This window comes from Homarus americanus, unplaced genomic scaffold (assembly GCF_018991925.1).
Source record: "Homarus americanus isolate GMGI-L3 unplaced genomic scaffold, GMGI_Hamer_2.0 scaffold32583, whole genome shotgun sequence".
Taxonomy (NCBI): domain Eukaryota; kingdom Metazoa; phylum Arthropoda; class Malacostraca; order Decapoda; family Nephropidae; genus Homarus; species Homarus americanus.
The window spans coordinates 40,425,383-40,440,546 of NW_024713129.1; the positions used below are offsets into that span (position 1 = coordinate 40,425,383).

The 15,164-nt window shown below is 40.6% G+C and overlaps 1 long non-coding RNA gene across 1 annotated transcript in view; it reads right to left on the reverse strand.

The window, feature by feature from the left end:
- Positions 1-3,201: 3,201 nt before the first annotated feature.
- The window catches only part of LOC121869978, a 38,469-nt gene continuing 26,506 nt past the window's right edge, over positions 3,202-15,164 (reverse strand). Inside the window, exon 3 of the long non-coding RNA XR_006089619.1 lies at positions 3,202-3,310. This is a non-coding gene — a long non-coding RNA (uncharacterized LOC121869978). The remainder of the gene's footprint in view (positions 3,311-15,164) is intronic.

A 15,164-nucleotide genomic window follows, 5' to 3' on the forward strand; every position in this document is an offset into this window, starting at 1 on the left:
AGTAAGTACAGTAGTACCCCGATTTACGCGGGCAATTGAACCCACGGGGTACTGCGGAAAGTGAAAACCACGTACAGTGAACAACAGAACATATGGGATTAATTCCAACAGAGACTGGCCCGACCCCCAAACTCCAATTTTTCCGACACAATACCTATGTTGTAGTAAAAATTACATCTTAACTTTATGATGGTATGCTCACACAATTAATATTTAAGAGAAATACAGTCGCCAGATTAATGTCCATTCAAATAATGGACTCAAATCCCCCCCCCCCCTCTTCCCAGCTCACTAGCTCCTACCTCTCTGAGAAATGTTTGGGTGAAAACACTAGATTTTAACGTTTAGTAATAAATAATACCTCAGACTAAAGTTAGGATAATATAATTGACATTTCTGGATTCCTTGCAGGTCAGGGAATATTTTGAATGTAAACTTCATATATTTTGCACAAAAGATAAAATATTTGCTTTGTGTAAACCAAATTACAGGTTGTACCTCTCTAGTCCGGCAACCTCGGGACCTGACCGGTGCTGGACCATGGAAATTCACCCTTTTCCTGGATAGATGGTGACTTGTGCTTATGCTTGGAAGCACTAGCACCACTTTCTCTGCATCATGGTCTCTTTGAAGACATATTGAAGGGTTAAATGTCGTATAGTAGCTTCTCAAATTTCGCGAGTTTTTAATTCAACGTATTTTATTGGAACACACACAAAAAAAAATAAATAAAAATTTTGACGGCGGAAACTTGAATTTCGACGGGTTTGAACGGCCCGCCAACGTGCAGACGACGTGCATAATCGTGTAAACAGCGTCATTTCTCTTATGTACAAAAGATTCATTATTGTTTATTACTGAATGTCTTTTTTATTGAATTAATGTTTATGTGTGCAAAATGAGCAATACAATTCATTAATAATACGTAGAATATTAAAACACATGAGGAAATGACACAGCATTGTTTTCGTTGATTACAAAACCAGTGACTGACTGGTTCTACATATAAAACTGAAGAAAATAAGACCTTGGTTGTAGCTGTAGTAAAATTAATATGGTTGTTTTAAGTAATGTTATTTAATGTTAATAAATGGAACAATAGAAGTAGCTAACGATAATGGTAAAGAAAAAAGAGAGATCGCGTATGTAAGTGCGCATGCACGTGAAAACATATCGTCATTACTTTACATAAGAATATGAAAGCAACACTTATTTACTGTTCATATATATTTTAATTAATGTTTCTGAATTTGTTTTTATTGAATTAATGTTTGTGTGTGCAAAATTAACAATACAATTTATTAATAATACGTGGAATATTAAAACACACGATGAGACGAGACGGCTGCCGGCATTGTTTATGTTAAAGCTTACAAAACCAGTGACTGATTGGTTCTACATATAAAACTGAAGAAAATAAGACCCTGATTGTAGCTGTAGTAAAATTAATGTAAAAAAAATTAATATGGTTGTTTGAAGTACCTGTAATGTTATTTAATGTTAATAAATGGAACAATATAAGTAGCTAACCATTAATGGTAAAAAAAAAAAGTGAGACTGCGCGTATGTAAGTGCGCACATGTGAAAACATATCGTCATTACTCTACATAAGAATATGAAAGCAACACTTATTTACTGCTCATATATATTGAAGGGTTAAATGTTGTACTCTGTATAGACAAGCAGAGAGAGAGAGAGAGAGCAGCCGAACTGCCGGATGTAAACAAACCTTAATTTCCCGCGGCTTTTTTTTTTTTTAAGGGGATTAGCCCACCCGGGATAGGTCACTGACCCACATTGGGGCCTGAGGGGCAAAAATTAATACTCCTGTAATAATAATTCAGATAAGTAAAAAAAAAAAAAAAAAAAAAAAAAAAAAAAAAAAAAAAAAAAAAAAAAACTATCTACCTATTGGACAAACTAAAATCGTTCCGGACCACGGGAGTTTCTGGACCACAGAATGCCGGACTAGAGAGGTACAACTTGTATTACATTAGATCTAAAATTTGTATGTCTAATGCAAAATCCATGATGTTTATATTCAAAATGATCATCATATTGTAAGAATTCCTGCAATGTAAATTATATTCAGGCCGGGTAATTTGTATGAATTTTATGAGCTAAATAATAAAAAAAAAAATTATACTTCACCGCGTATATGAGTAGATGCACCGCGGAAAGTGAAAGTCCGGTTCTGGCAAGGTACCGCGTAAATGAGAAATCACGGAAAGTGAAACATTGTAAAGCGGGGTAATACTGTATAAAAAAAATTTTCCTTGAATTACATTTCCAAAATCAGGGTGCGTCTTCTACGCCGCAAAATACAGAAAATCCAGACTTCGGAAGATCCAGACAAAAAATTTGGGGGTTCTGGGCTAAGAAGCCTCCCTAAGAAACATTCCCAAAACAGAGCAAATAACATTTTAGGCCAGTGGGCGCTGGTTGACTAGTCAGTCGCGCTGGACACAGGTGCCCGAGGAGGTGGGAAACATAAACAGTTGTCAATTGTTGTTTGAGGGAATATTTCATTCACTCTATACAGGTTGAAAATCCCTTATCCGAAATCCTTGGGGCCAGAGGCATTTCGGATTTCGGTATTTTTCGGTTTTCAGAATGTGTTTTTTTTTTATGTGTATTAGCCCACCCGGCACAAGTCACTGACCCTCATTGGGGCCTGGGGAATATTATAATTATAATAATAATAATAATAATAATAATAATAATAATAATAATAATAATAATAATAATAATAATAATAATAATAATAATAATTACTCTTTAGTCTGTACTCACCCCTGAAGATGGAAATTACACAAAAGCGCTTGGGAATTTTGTGTTTTCTTGTTTCCTATGTGGTTATCAGCATATATAATCTCTTACTAATATTGGACACTACAGTACTCTACTCACTAAACCACTGTATTTATTTTGTATGATTGCCCAGCACACATTCCAACTAACAATATCCATATACAGTACAAGTAATATTCCACTTTCCTCAATATTGTACTTGTACATCCTAACTTTCCTTCTCCACCAAACCTCCTATATAATATGATTTATATAGTCTATATCATTGTCATTTCCTGCATTACATTAGGCAAGAGGTGTCATTTTATGATATCAACTACCAGTACCATATAAGTACAGCATACATATAATCCTTTAAGTTTATTGTCACTACAAGAAACAAATGATAGGCATTACCTTATAAGAAAACTGCTGAAGAAGAGACACAAGGGTGTTTCATGGAAGACACCTCCATTGTACACAGGGATTCCTTGGGAATGTAAGAATACGCCCTCCTCCACTGAAACATATCAACACTCATATTAATAATGAAAAAAAATATAAATGAAAACTTTCTTTCTACCATCTTACTAAATAAACTAGGGTAAAATAAATGATCAAATTTTCAAAAAAATTAAAAATAAATCTACTTACCTGTATACTCAGCTTAGGTCAAGTGAAGCAAAGATAATAAAGATATTATTTAAGACCGTATTTGATCGCTTCATAACTATTCTCTTTCCTATTTTCTTTGATTTCTCAATGATGACTCTGTGTCTTGACCCTCTTCTAATGTCAGCATATATAAGTACAGTTTACATAATCTTTCACTCAAACTGAAGTTTGAGTGAACCTGAGGCAAGTGGAATGATAGGGTGCCATAGGGTGAGGGTCACTCATCCGAGCCCTTCAGGAACACGACCTCCTGCCTGATATTGTTGTCACCCCTGCTGTTGGTTGGTCTCCTTCTCCCTGGCTGGATTATCAACCTGAAGTGATTGCCCTCGGTGTACCGCTCCCAAAATCCCACGTGAACCCTGTTATTCTCTGCAAATACCACCTCTCCAGGATCGCCCACTGGTCCCCAAGTAGGGTCGTCCTCTACACTGATGGTTCTGTTGACCCCGCTACAGGTCGGGCCGGGACTGGTGTCTACATCTCCCGTCCTGATGCCCCTGAGCCTATCAAACTGTCTCTCAGAGCTTCTGACGGGGCATCCTCCACTCAGGCTGAACTAATAGCCCTCCTTGCTGCCCTTCTCGCTGAGGAAGAAGCAAATGGCTTCTGCCCCTTGCTTGTCTGCTGCGATTCCAGGTCTGCTCTCGACGGGATAGCATTTGGGTCAGGGGAAAATATGGACCTCATCCTCCGAATACAAGGGTTAACATCCACACTTCAGGATGCAGGCCGTCCTGTGACATTCCTATGGATACCCAGTCATGTCGGTATCTTGGGGAATGAGGCAGCAGATGGCCTTGCCAAGACTGGCTGCAACAAGGCCACACCTGACCACGTTGTTCCTCGAACACTTTTACAGCTTAGGACCCAAATTTGCCGCAAACAGAGAGAAGCTCGGGAAGCAGCCATCCCCCTGGACTCCCCGCCCACCTGGTACAATGTCCTCCGTAAGCTTCCTGACTTCTCGTATGTCTATGGGAAAGGGTCGCGGAAAGGGGACGTGATTGCTGCCCGTATCATCATTGGGTATGACTTTGCTTGGGAGATTGGTATCCCCGCATCCCCTGAGCAACGCTCTTGCTCATTATGCAAAAGACCTGACAGCCGCATCCTTATCCACTACCTCCTAAGATGTCCCCACACACAACGCTTCTGTGACGCCTGCTGGACCACCACTCCACGACCCCCTGACGGAGACACGATGATCCTCCCCATACTGGCCAGATATTATGTAAATAACATTGATTATGTGTTAAAGGAATATTCTTCCTTCCTTAGGCTTTAGTAAGCCCCTTTATAATATTTATACTGTATATACTTGTGACACTTGCCAGATGCTTCTGGTGTTATTATACAGGGGTACCTAGTGACAGCACTATAATCCCGTTTCCTCTATCAAGGAATAAACAATTGAAATTGAAATTGAATTGCCATAGGGTCACTGTTTATCTGATTTATCAGCCTTCTCATTTTTAAGCAGTGAGCAGCTAATCTAGTGTTTACCTTTACTACTCAACTACAGTGATATCCCCTTTAGCCGGAAATATTGGTGCAGAACACTTCCGGGGATGAGTGATTTCCGGGTAACCAGACGACTTTCTCAAACCCGGAAAAATCCCCCATCCTCGGAAATATTTACGGTTACTGGAAAAACTTTCCGAGTGTCTAAACTATGCATCTTGCACAGACAAACGCTAGCCCACATCCTCATCATGTTTCTATGTGCTGGGGAGTTTTCCAAGAGTCTAAACTAAAAATCTATATGATATGGTCATGAAAGAAGCTGTGTGTTAGAGCCAAGACTGGTATTTTCCACTCCCTTGGAGCTGTGGAGGATTAGTGGATCTCATATAACTGACCTGACCTGACACAATGTCATGTGGAGGTAGGGTGGGGTATTGGTGGTCTCATATTACTGAACTGATACATGTCAGGTCACCCACTGTTGGGTGGGGGATTAGTAGGTCTCAGGACCTGAAGATGTCTTGAATAAACATGAAAGCTAAAATACAGTATTTTTTATACTTACAATTATCACATTGTATCCCTTCAACATTACATTACATAAGATTTTAAAATGTGGAGTGAACAAGCTGAAAGCTGTGGGTGATTAGGGAGATGGAGTAGAAAGGAATGATAACATGCACCAGTGTTGTCAAGCGCTAAGCTCCTCAACAGCTGATCTTTTAATTCACCACCACGTAGTTAACCATGCATAAATTTATGGCATACAATATGGGGTGTTTGGGTGTCTGGGTGTGATGTTGAGGTATTAATTAATAAATAAGCAATATTACATCGTCAATGACAGTCGTTTGAAGAATAGCAGCATACTACAATTGTCAACTACTATTCATCAAACTACTGTATTGTACTGTCATTAACAATACTGTACAATATTGTTTTTATTCATTAATTAATACCCCAACATCACATCATACATAAAATCTTTTGTGTGAGACACTGCAAGTTGGAGGGAAGCAGAGGAGAGGCAAGGTGTTGGCAGGGAAGCGGCAATACACACTCCTCCAACATTTATTATTATACTGTATATTCTAGTATGATCAGCCTTCTATGGTGCATGTTTTGTCATGGTTAATATAAAATATTAAACACATTAGAAAAAATATGATGTACAGTACAATTATTAATTTGACAGCAAAATTACATGACAAGTCAAATAATAAGGCTATTTTTTCACCCAGACCTCTCTACTGGGAGGAGAGTTGGTGGTGGGTAAGCTTAGCCATTGCCAAATTTACTATTTTTTATTTAATCATTACAGTACTGATACATTGTAAAAAGTGTTGTACTGTATTATACAGTATATGAAGGGTACAGGTATTAATAAGCACAGATTATTACAGTAAACTTATCTTTATTAGTAAATAAAAAACAAAGTAAAATTTTTTACAAAGGTAATGGCAGGCATGGGGAGATGACGAGGAACCCTTATGGGGGTGTGCAGTCAGTTTCCCCCTCCCTCCCTCCCTCCCTCCTCATACCTCCTCCCCTTCTTACTCCTTACTGAATTTTAAATAAATGAAATCATGATTTATAGGAGTAGAATATGAATTATACTGTACTGTACAGTACAGGCATCCCCCGGGTTACGGAAACTCTGGTTACGGAAATTCGCTCTTACGGATTTTGTAAATTATGACCAATAAATTTGGGATACGGACAAAAAATTCGCCCTTACAGAAATTGGGTACATTTTTTAAGTTAAAATTTTTTTTTCAATACTATTTGAAAAAAATTCACAGAAATTATACAATTTATTTTGTGTGGATTTCTTGGTGGTTGCTAAAATACTGTACAGGACGAGGCAAAAGCCAGTAGTGCCCATCCGTCTCCCTTCCAGTAACTCCAATTGCACCGCCTTACCTCACCATCTCAACTAATGCAGCACTCAACATCATTTGTGGTAAGTTAATTTCAAGTGTTTTGTATACAGGTGCTCCTCTACTTACGAACGAGTTACGTTCCCAAGGCTTGTTAGTAAGTCCAATTGTTTGTAAGTCCAACTTTACTCATGTAGATATCAAACATATTGTACAAAATGAAAAGATTATGTATATTTAGTACAGCTATACCCTTTCATACAGCCTTAAAAGCTGGCTCACTCTTCTCCTCTTAGGTAATGTTTGTTCTATCTGGAATTTTCTTCAAAATAATCCAGTCTCATCCACATTAAAAACCTGTTCTGACAGGTAACCCCCCTCAGTGATGATGTTTATATCTCTGAACGTTAGCAAGTTGAAAGTTCTTAAGTAGTGAAGCACCTGTAATTATATAATCATATTATATCATAAAATAATCAATGTATGTGTTAAAATATATTTTCATTCATTAATGTTCGTGTACTACGTCTTTTCTGCCGAAAATATTTCCTTGGGAATGCATCTCGAATTATATAATGGAAGTCAATGGGAAAATTGGTTTCGCATTAAGGAATTTCACGTTACAGACAAATTTTCAAGGACACATACCTTCTGTAACCTGGGGGGTGCCGGGATTAAGATACTGTACAAAACTAGATTTGGGTGTGTATAGTAATGTACTTACTTGAGGGTGTCTTGGTACAGTAATGTGTAGTACACAAACAATGGCCACTGCTATGTGAGGTAGTGTATGTACTGTGCTCATGCAATGTTAATTTCCAGTAAAAATATACAGTACACTTGTAATAGGCCCCTGTCTCATCAACAGAATGTATTATATAAATGGGTCAATACATCTGATATTATATTCAGATTCACCCCCTGTAACTTTCCACTGTCTATGAGTAAGACATGATATGGACACGTGAGCAGGCAACTCACCCAAGAGGGCGAGACCCATAGCTCAGCATTTCTGTAAGCACGCACTGCGATGCCCTTAAGCTTCAGTAGCTCACCTCAACTCATATCGTAAGGACGTGACCTAACGTTTATTATACATAAACGCCGTCCCCTTCTCATTCACTCCTAGACAGTGAGACTTACGGTTGATATACACTCAGGAATTATATCTACAACCTTTTATAATAAAACAAAGGAACTACCGTTTGGGTTTCGTTACTTAAAAACCAAATATAAATATGTGTGAACGGACTGGTTAATTGGACAAGCAGCCGATTCACACTGAAATCACTGTTGACGTCTTAACACAGCTTAAACACTGTGTTGTAGGTTGATTGTGTACTCTGTACAGCAATTGTACAGTACTACACAACAAACTACAAAAAACAGGAGCGAGCAACAGATGAACCTTGTAGGGGGATTGGTGACAAAGAATTATGCACTAAGCCTGCCCTGAGGCTAGCCTGGGGTGAGGGGGGGATCATCTACAAGATCCATCAGCCAATTACAGATGTCCCATGAGGTCACACAACAGCATTAGCCAATCATTGCACGCAAGCCAACAACCTAAGTTACCTCGAGCGTCTCAGCCTCCTACCACCCACGCACAGAGGACCTGGAACTCGGGAGCATGAAGCAATAGAGTGGTCCGTCGGTTAACGAGCACAATCCGTTCTAGAAGGTAGCTCGTTAACCGAAAAAACTCGTTAACCGAAACCATTGTTTCAATGGGTTTTTGGGTAATTGGTTCCAGCTCACCGAAAATTGCCTAAATTCAACAAAAATGGTAGAAAAGCACACTTACTTTCAGGTGTGTATGTAGAAGACTCCTGGATGATGATGATGATATGATGATGATGATGATCATGATGTGAATTAGAATGGGGGTGGAGGAGAAGGGAGAAGAGAAGGCATTGGGGTGGAAGAGAAGTCACCCCATGGCGCCATTTCACCCATAAAATTTTAGTTCTCTTGGTGCAATTCAAGATTATTTTCTTTAAATCAACACTGCACTGCATTATATATTGTCAATATGTAAAATAAATTTCAAAATGACCAATAATTTGCTTGCAAACAGAAAAAAAGCATTTAGGTGAAGAGAGTCTCAAGCAGAATGTTACTTCCACTGAAAGACAGAGAGACTGGCACCTGTTTGGTGTGTTGCCAGGCTGGATGGAGCACATGAAACTAGTTTCCTTACCTTCAATTATGTTCAATAATTGTTAAAATTACTAAAAAATTTAATATTAAACTTGATATTTACTAAAATACCTGTAGTAAGGAATTTAAGCCCTAAAACCGATTACTGTATTGGCGGACTAATACTACAGCTGGTGGACCGCCAAATGCAAGCGAAAACATGTTGAGGTCGGCTCGTAAAAAACTCGTTATTCGAGGGATTGCTCGTTAACCGAAGTTAAGAATCTTATGGAAGGTAACTCGTCAACCGAGGCGCTCGTTAACCGAGGGATCACTGTATTTTGTCATTTTTCTATACATGTTACAGTACGTACAGAACAGTATTTAATATTTTACATTAACAATGATAAAACATACACCATAAGTGGATGATCATACGAGAATATGTACAGTAATAATAAATGTTGGAGGTGTGTGTATCGCTGTGTCGGTGTTAATAGCTCGGGGCCTTTTCTCAAAATTTATAAAATACATTAATGAAAATGAATGGAAATTAGAAGTAATAGATTTATAAATTTTTAAAAGTTGGATGGTCCATCATTATTTTAATTTGTATTCTTTTCATAAATACTGTACTGTATACATACGTATATTCAAAAAATTCCCTGAAAATCTCTTGATTTCATACCGTATTACTCATTAATGAGTCATCCATCATGCCACAAGTTGACTTGTGTTACATGAACTATACACGTATGTGTAGTGATCTCCTCGTGAGGGGGATTTTTCCAAAGCAATTAACCAATAGTATTTGGGATAAAATGAGTGGGTATTAGAGCTTATTGTATTGATTTTGTGTACATTAAAGCCTCGACTAACAATGGTTGTAGATGCACAGTACAGTATAATCTGCATTTACGCGGTCAATTGAACCCGTGAAGGCCCGCATAAAACGAGAAACGCGTAAATGAAATAACAGAACACATGGGATTAATTGAAATAGAGACTGGGCCGACCACCAAACTCCACTTTTTCCGACACAATACGTACCTTGTAGTCAAAATAACATCTTAATTTTATGATGGTATGCACACACAATTAATAATTAAGAGAAATATCAATAATATTAGGTTTTTTAACACTTACGTGAGTAGAAAAGCTGGGTTGGCACACGTGGATGGTAGGGTGTGACAGTTGCCCCAACTTTGTCCTACAATGCTGTTCAAAATTTTGGTGTTGCATATTGACATAAAAAATACCCACGTGCAATTTTTTGAAGATTCATGCATATTTGAGTGAGCACCAGCAATTTGAAAACTACCGATTTTGCTTATACGGAATACGCGCCTATATATGAGATTACACAACCATCATAAGGAATATTAACACAAATCATTTGCCCGTCTTAATTAAAAGCTGTTATCACTAACACAAAAAAGTTAATCATTCTTATTCTCTCATGGTACATTAAGGAGTTTTATCATATACAGTATTCACAAGGTATTATTTCTCTAGAGCAAGAAACCATGATTTCTATTCAGAAACAGATGATCGTTTGCGCTGATTAGGAACGCGGAGTCTGTCATTGTCAACTACTTGAAGGACTTCTTGAAAGCGCTCCTCATCCCTGGCAACATTAAGAAAGTCATGGCAAAGTTTTACACCACGCTCTGCAGCCTCATTGACGACCTGAAGCTTGTCCACAACCCGTTTCATGTTCAGGTAGTCGTCATGATCCGCCCATTCACTGGCTGGACTGTGGAGAAACTGATAGGGCATGTCTAAAATGGTAAAGAACCGGCTTGAGTCAGGCCCAATTATGTCCACCAGGCCAGTGCCACTTTCTGGGACAGGGGGAAGATATGGCTTTCCATAGCCCCCATGATAGAGCCCCACTCTCTTAGTAACTTCAGTGTCTTCATGGCAAAGAAGGGCCTTCCTCATCTCCTCTTTTGTCCCTTCTTGTACTTGGGACGAGAACAAAGCCAGTGGGGCCAACTCCTCAGTTAGGTACCAAGTGTGTCTACCGAGTGCCACACGTGCTTTGTCAACTATTGTGGCGTCATATGGGGCAAATTCAGCCAAGGTTTCGACCAAATTCAAGTCATTCAGTGGCGCACTTGCTGGAACGGGGCAAACAATCCACCATGGGACATAAACAGCGACTGTGAACACAGCAAACCGTTCTAACTTGCTGATCTGACTTTTAGTCACAACCTCGGCTTTGGGAAACTGCTCTTTGATCTGGCCTGACAAGAGAACAATCTTGAGGGTATAGAGCAGTTTAGCCATCCACCTTGCTTTGTGAGGTGCGCCGGGGTAGACCATCGTGAAGTTCACTGGCACGGATCCTTTAGTTACAAGCAGCAGACAAAGCTCTACCAGCTCCTTGTAGTCGCCACGTGTAAATGGTTGGGCTAGAGATTCACGGAAGAAGTCAGCCATCTCCTGCTGGCGCTCCTCAAACACTCCAGGCATTGCGGAGTTGTAGTATTTCTTTTCTTCATTGTACGCCAGTTGAGAGAAATGAGTCTTGAACCTAGAAATGCAATTATTGGGATTATTGTATTTCGTACTAATCTTAAATATTGTTTTAGGGGTATTAAGATAGATATGATCGATCATTTGCTTGGTGTTAGTATATCTTATAAGTCTAATAAAAGAAATTCCACTAAATTTGTTCAATAGATAATAATATTCCTTGTTATTTTGTAAAGCCGACGGTGCTAGATCAAACATGCACCGATCTCCAAGAAAATTTACAGGGGTGTTTCCTAGATAAATACACAACACTAAAACTTTGAACAGCATTGTAGGACCATTTTTTTTATGTTTGAAGGGCAACGGTCACACCCTAGTGGATGGCGGCTGGTTCCGAGGCAGAGAGCAGATTAGTTGCCCTCCGGTGAATCACTTTCACTACTCGCAGAGGTTTGCAGGGCCTCCCAGACAAACCTCTCAAAGTCCATATCTTTACTGTCACTGTCACTATCACTGACTTGGGCTGGCTGTGGTTGTGGTGGGTTGCGGGCGAGGAAGTCCTCAATACTACGTTGACGACTAGCATTGATGTTGTCGAGATAGATCTGGATATACGGCTCCATAACTTTCGTCAGATGGTTATTACTCTTCATACCGATGCTTGTCTGGGTCGTTGTCAAGGATGAGCTTAATTTTCTCCCCCAACTCGATGATATCCTTCACATTATAATGGCTTGGTCCAGGTAATTCAATGCTTTTCTCTGGTGGCGGGGGTCCCGCGGAAGCCATTGAGAGTTGTGAGGGGAATAGCGGGCACAAGAGAGAACTGTATACGCAGACTGAGAACAATGAGACAGGCCCGGCTAGGTCAGCGACTTCTACCCTCTGGTGGTAGGGCACATCATGTTACATTAAACCAATCACAGCTAGCGGCGGAGGGAATCCGTGGGTGGTAAGGATGCATGGCCCAATCACAGTCTGATACGTCATATGACGTCAGCGATAACCTAAGAGCAGCCTAATGCGCACCACTCACCGCGCCGCTTCATGCGTATGGTCAAGAATGGACCGCGTGGGTAAAAAATGGTGCAGCGGTCTGGACCTCTCCAGCCGCTCGCCGCGAAAATGACAAAATTTACCGCGTAATTAAAGCATTTTCATTCTGGGAAGGCACCGCGTAAATGACCAAACGCGTAAACAAAAACCGCGTAAATGTAGACTAAACTGTAGTGGAATTAATATAAAAGCTACTGTAGTATGTATCTTTTAATTAATGTTATGTAATGTACATACCAGAGAAGTATGTACACTGGAAACAGTGTCATTTATCTAATGTACACACACACTACTACTAATACTACTACTACTTTGCTGTCACTCGGAATCGAGTATGACGATCATCCAGCTATGGTAAAATGATATGGGGTTATTAGGGATGTCACCTAGGTTAGTGAGGTTTGAGGCGACTAAAGAGCCCGATACGGGACCGGCAGCGTCGTCCACATTCGTTGTACATGTGGAGGGCTCCATCTACTGTGGGAGGGGCGGTGGCAGCGTCTTTCCGACGTTGGCGCTTGTCTGCCTTGGTTTGGAGTTGGGCTCCTCCAAGCGTTACGATGTAATCAACCCCCAGGTGAGGGGGTCAATTTGGCACCTTTTCAGATTTGTCTTAAGACTATCCTTATTCCTTTTCAATTGCCTGCCGGCATTACGTTTAATATTCGTTAGGTGAACTGTAAAGTAGCTGCTTTGGCAGTCTATTGTTGTCCATGCGGGTAACATGGCCAGTCCAACGTAATTGTTCATGGATAATGGTAGCCTCGATGCTCCTACAGTTGGTGTCAGCCAGAATGCTGGCTTTTGTTCTCGTCTTCCCAGGAAACTCGGAGGATGGAACGTAGACTACATTGGTGAAAGTTTTCAAGTGCCTTGAGGTGCCTCCTATATGTGACTCATGTCTCACTGTCATATATTAGGGTGGGCAGGACCACTGCTTGATATACGTACAGCTTTGTGGATAATTTCAGCTCCCTACAGCTGAAGACACGATTTCGGAGTCCACCCAAGGTTTGAGATGCACATCTGATCCGATGATGAATCTCTTCATCGATGTTTGCGGTGGTGGACAGGTGGGAGCCGAGATACCGAAAGTGGTCAACATTAGAGAGGGTAGTACTGTTAAGCTGGATGGATGGTGGAGGTGTGTCTGACCCAGGAGCAGGTTGAAAGAGAATCCGAGTCTTATGTACATTCACCTCAAGGCCGCAGTGTGCATACGCATCTGCATAGATGTTCAGGATCTCCTGTAGGTCGTGTTCAGTGTGAACAACAAGGGTGAGGTCGTCTGCATACTGAAGCTCAGTAATGGAAGCTGCCGACACCTTTGTTCTTGCCTGGAGTCGTCTTATGTTGAAAAGACCAACCTTTACCCAGTACTCGATGTTCACCCCGCTGGCTAAATTGGCACCTCTGTTTGGATGGGGCACGCACGCACTCACGCACACACGTGCACGTGTACCTGGCGCTCCTCTCGGAGCAGCCAGGTCAACTGTTAAGTTGGCCCATACCAACCCCCTCCCCTGAACCCTCCTCCCCACCGGAATATCAACAAGTTCTCGCCAGATGTTACAATTTCATTTAGGAAAGGAAAGGAACCAGTGTTAAACAGAGAGAACAACTCAACAGTAACAGTCGTACCCAAGTTAACCTTCACACAGTGAGGTCCCAGGTACCCAGTGATAACGGCGCGTGAAACCCAACAACAACCAGCGATGTGTTAATCCGTCTACGATAGGAAGGCCTGGGACCACACCTCACTCGAATAACACCATCTGTGAGGGAATTACTACACTACATGTCCCTCATAACACCATCTGTGAGGGAATTACTACACCACATGTCCCTCATAACACCATATGTGAGGGAATTACTACACCACGTCAAGTCCCTCGTAACACCATCTGTGAGGGAATTACTACACCACGTGAGGCCCCTCATAACACCATCTATGAGGTAATTACTACACCACGTCAGGCCCCTCATAACACCATCTGTGAAGGAATTACTACACCACGTGATGCCCCTCATAACACCATCTGTGAGGGAGTTACTACACCACGTGAGGCCCCTCAAAACACCATCTGTGAGGTAATTACTACACCACGTGAGGTCCCTCATAACACCATCTGTGAGGTAATTACTACACCACGTGAGGTCCCTCATAACACCATCTGTGAGGGAATTACTACACCACGTGAGGCCCCTCATAACACCATCTGCGAGGTAATTACTACACCACGCCAGGTCCCTCATAACACCATCTGAGGGAACTACTACACCACGTGAGTTCCTCCTAACACCATCTGGGAGGCAGTTACTACACTATGAGTTTGCTGTTCAACACCTACATTTATCTGTATGTTCACTGTATGTTCCTTTGCCTTTCTCTAATGAAGGCTTTTGTTAAACCACCAATGTATGTAATAAGTCATTTATGTCCAATGTATATTTTCAGCCTTCGGGCTGCAGAATTTTTTCAATAAACCGTTAATTATTATTATTATTATTACACACACACACACACACAAAGCTGTATAGTTATTCTATATGTTGACAATGTTTCTTATGTTTCTGTATTGAAAGCTTTTGTCAATCAAGTGACCCACTCCCTGAATTCACCATATGTAACTTATCATCTCTGTTCATTGTATATTTTCAGCATTCGGGCCGCCA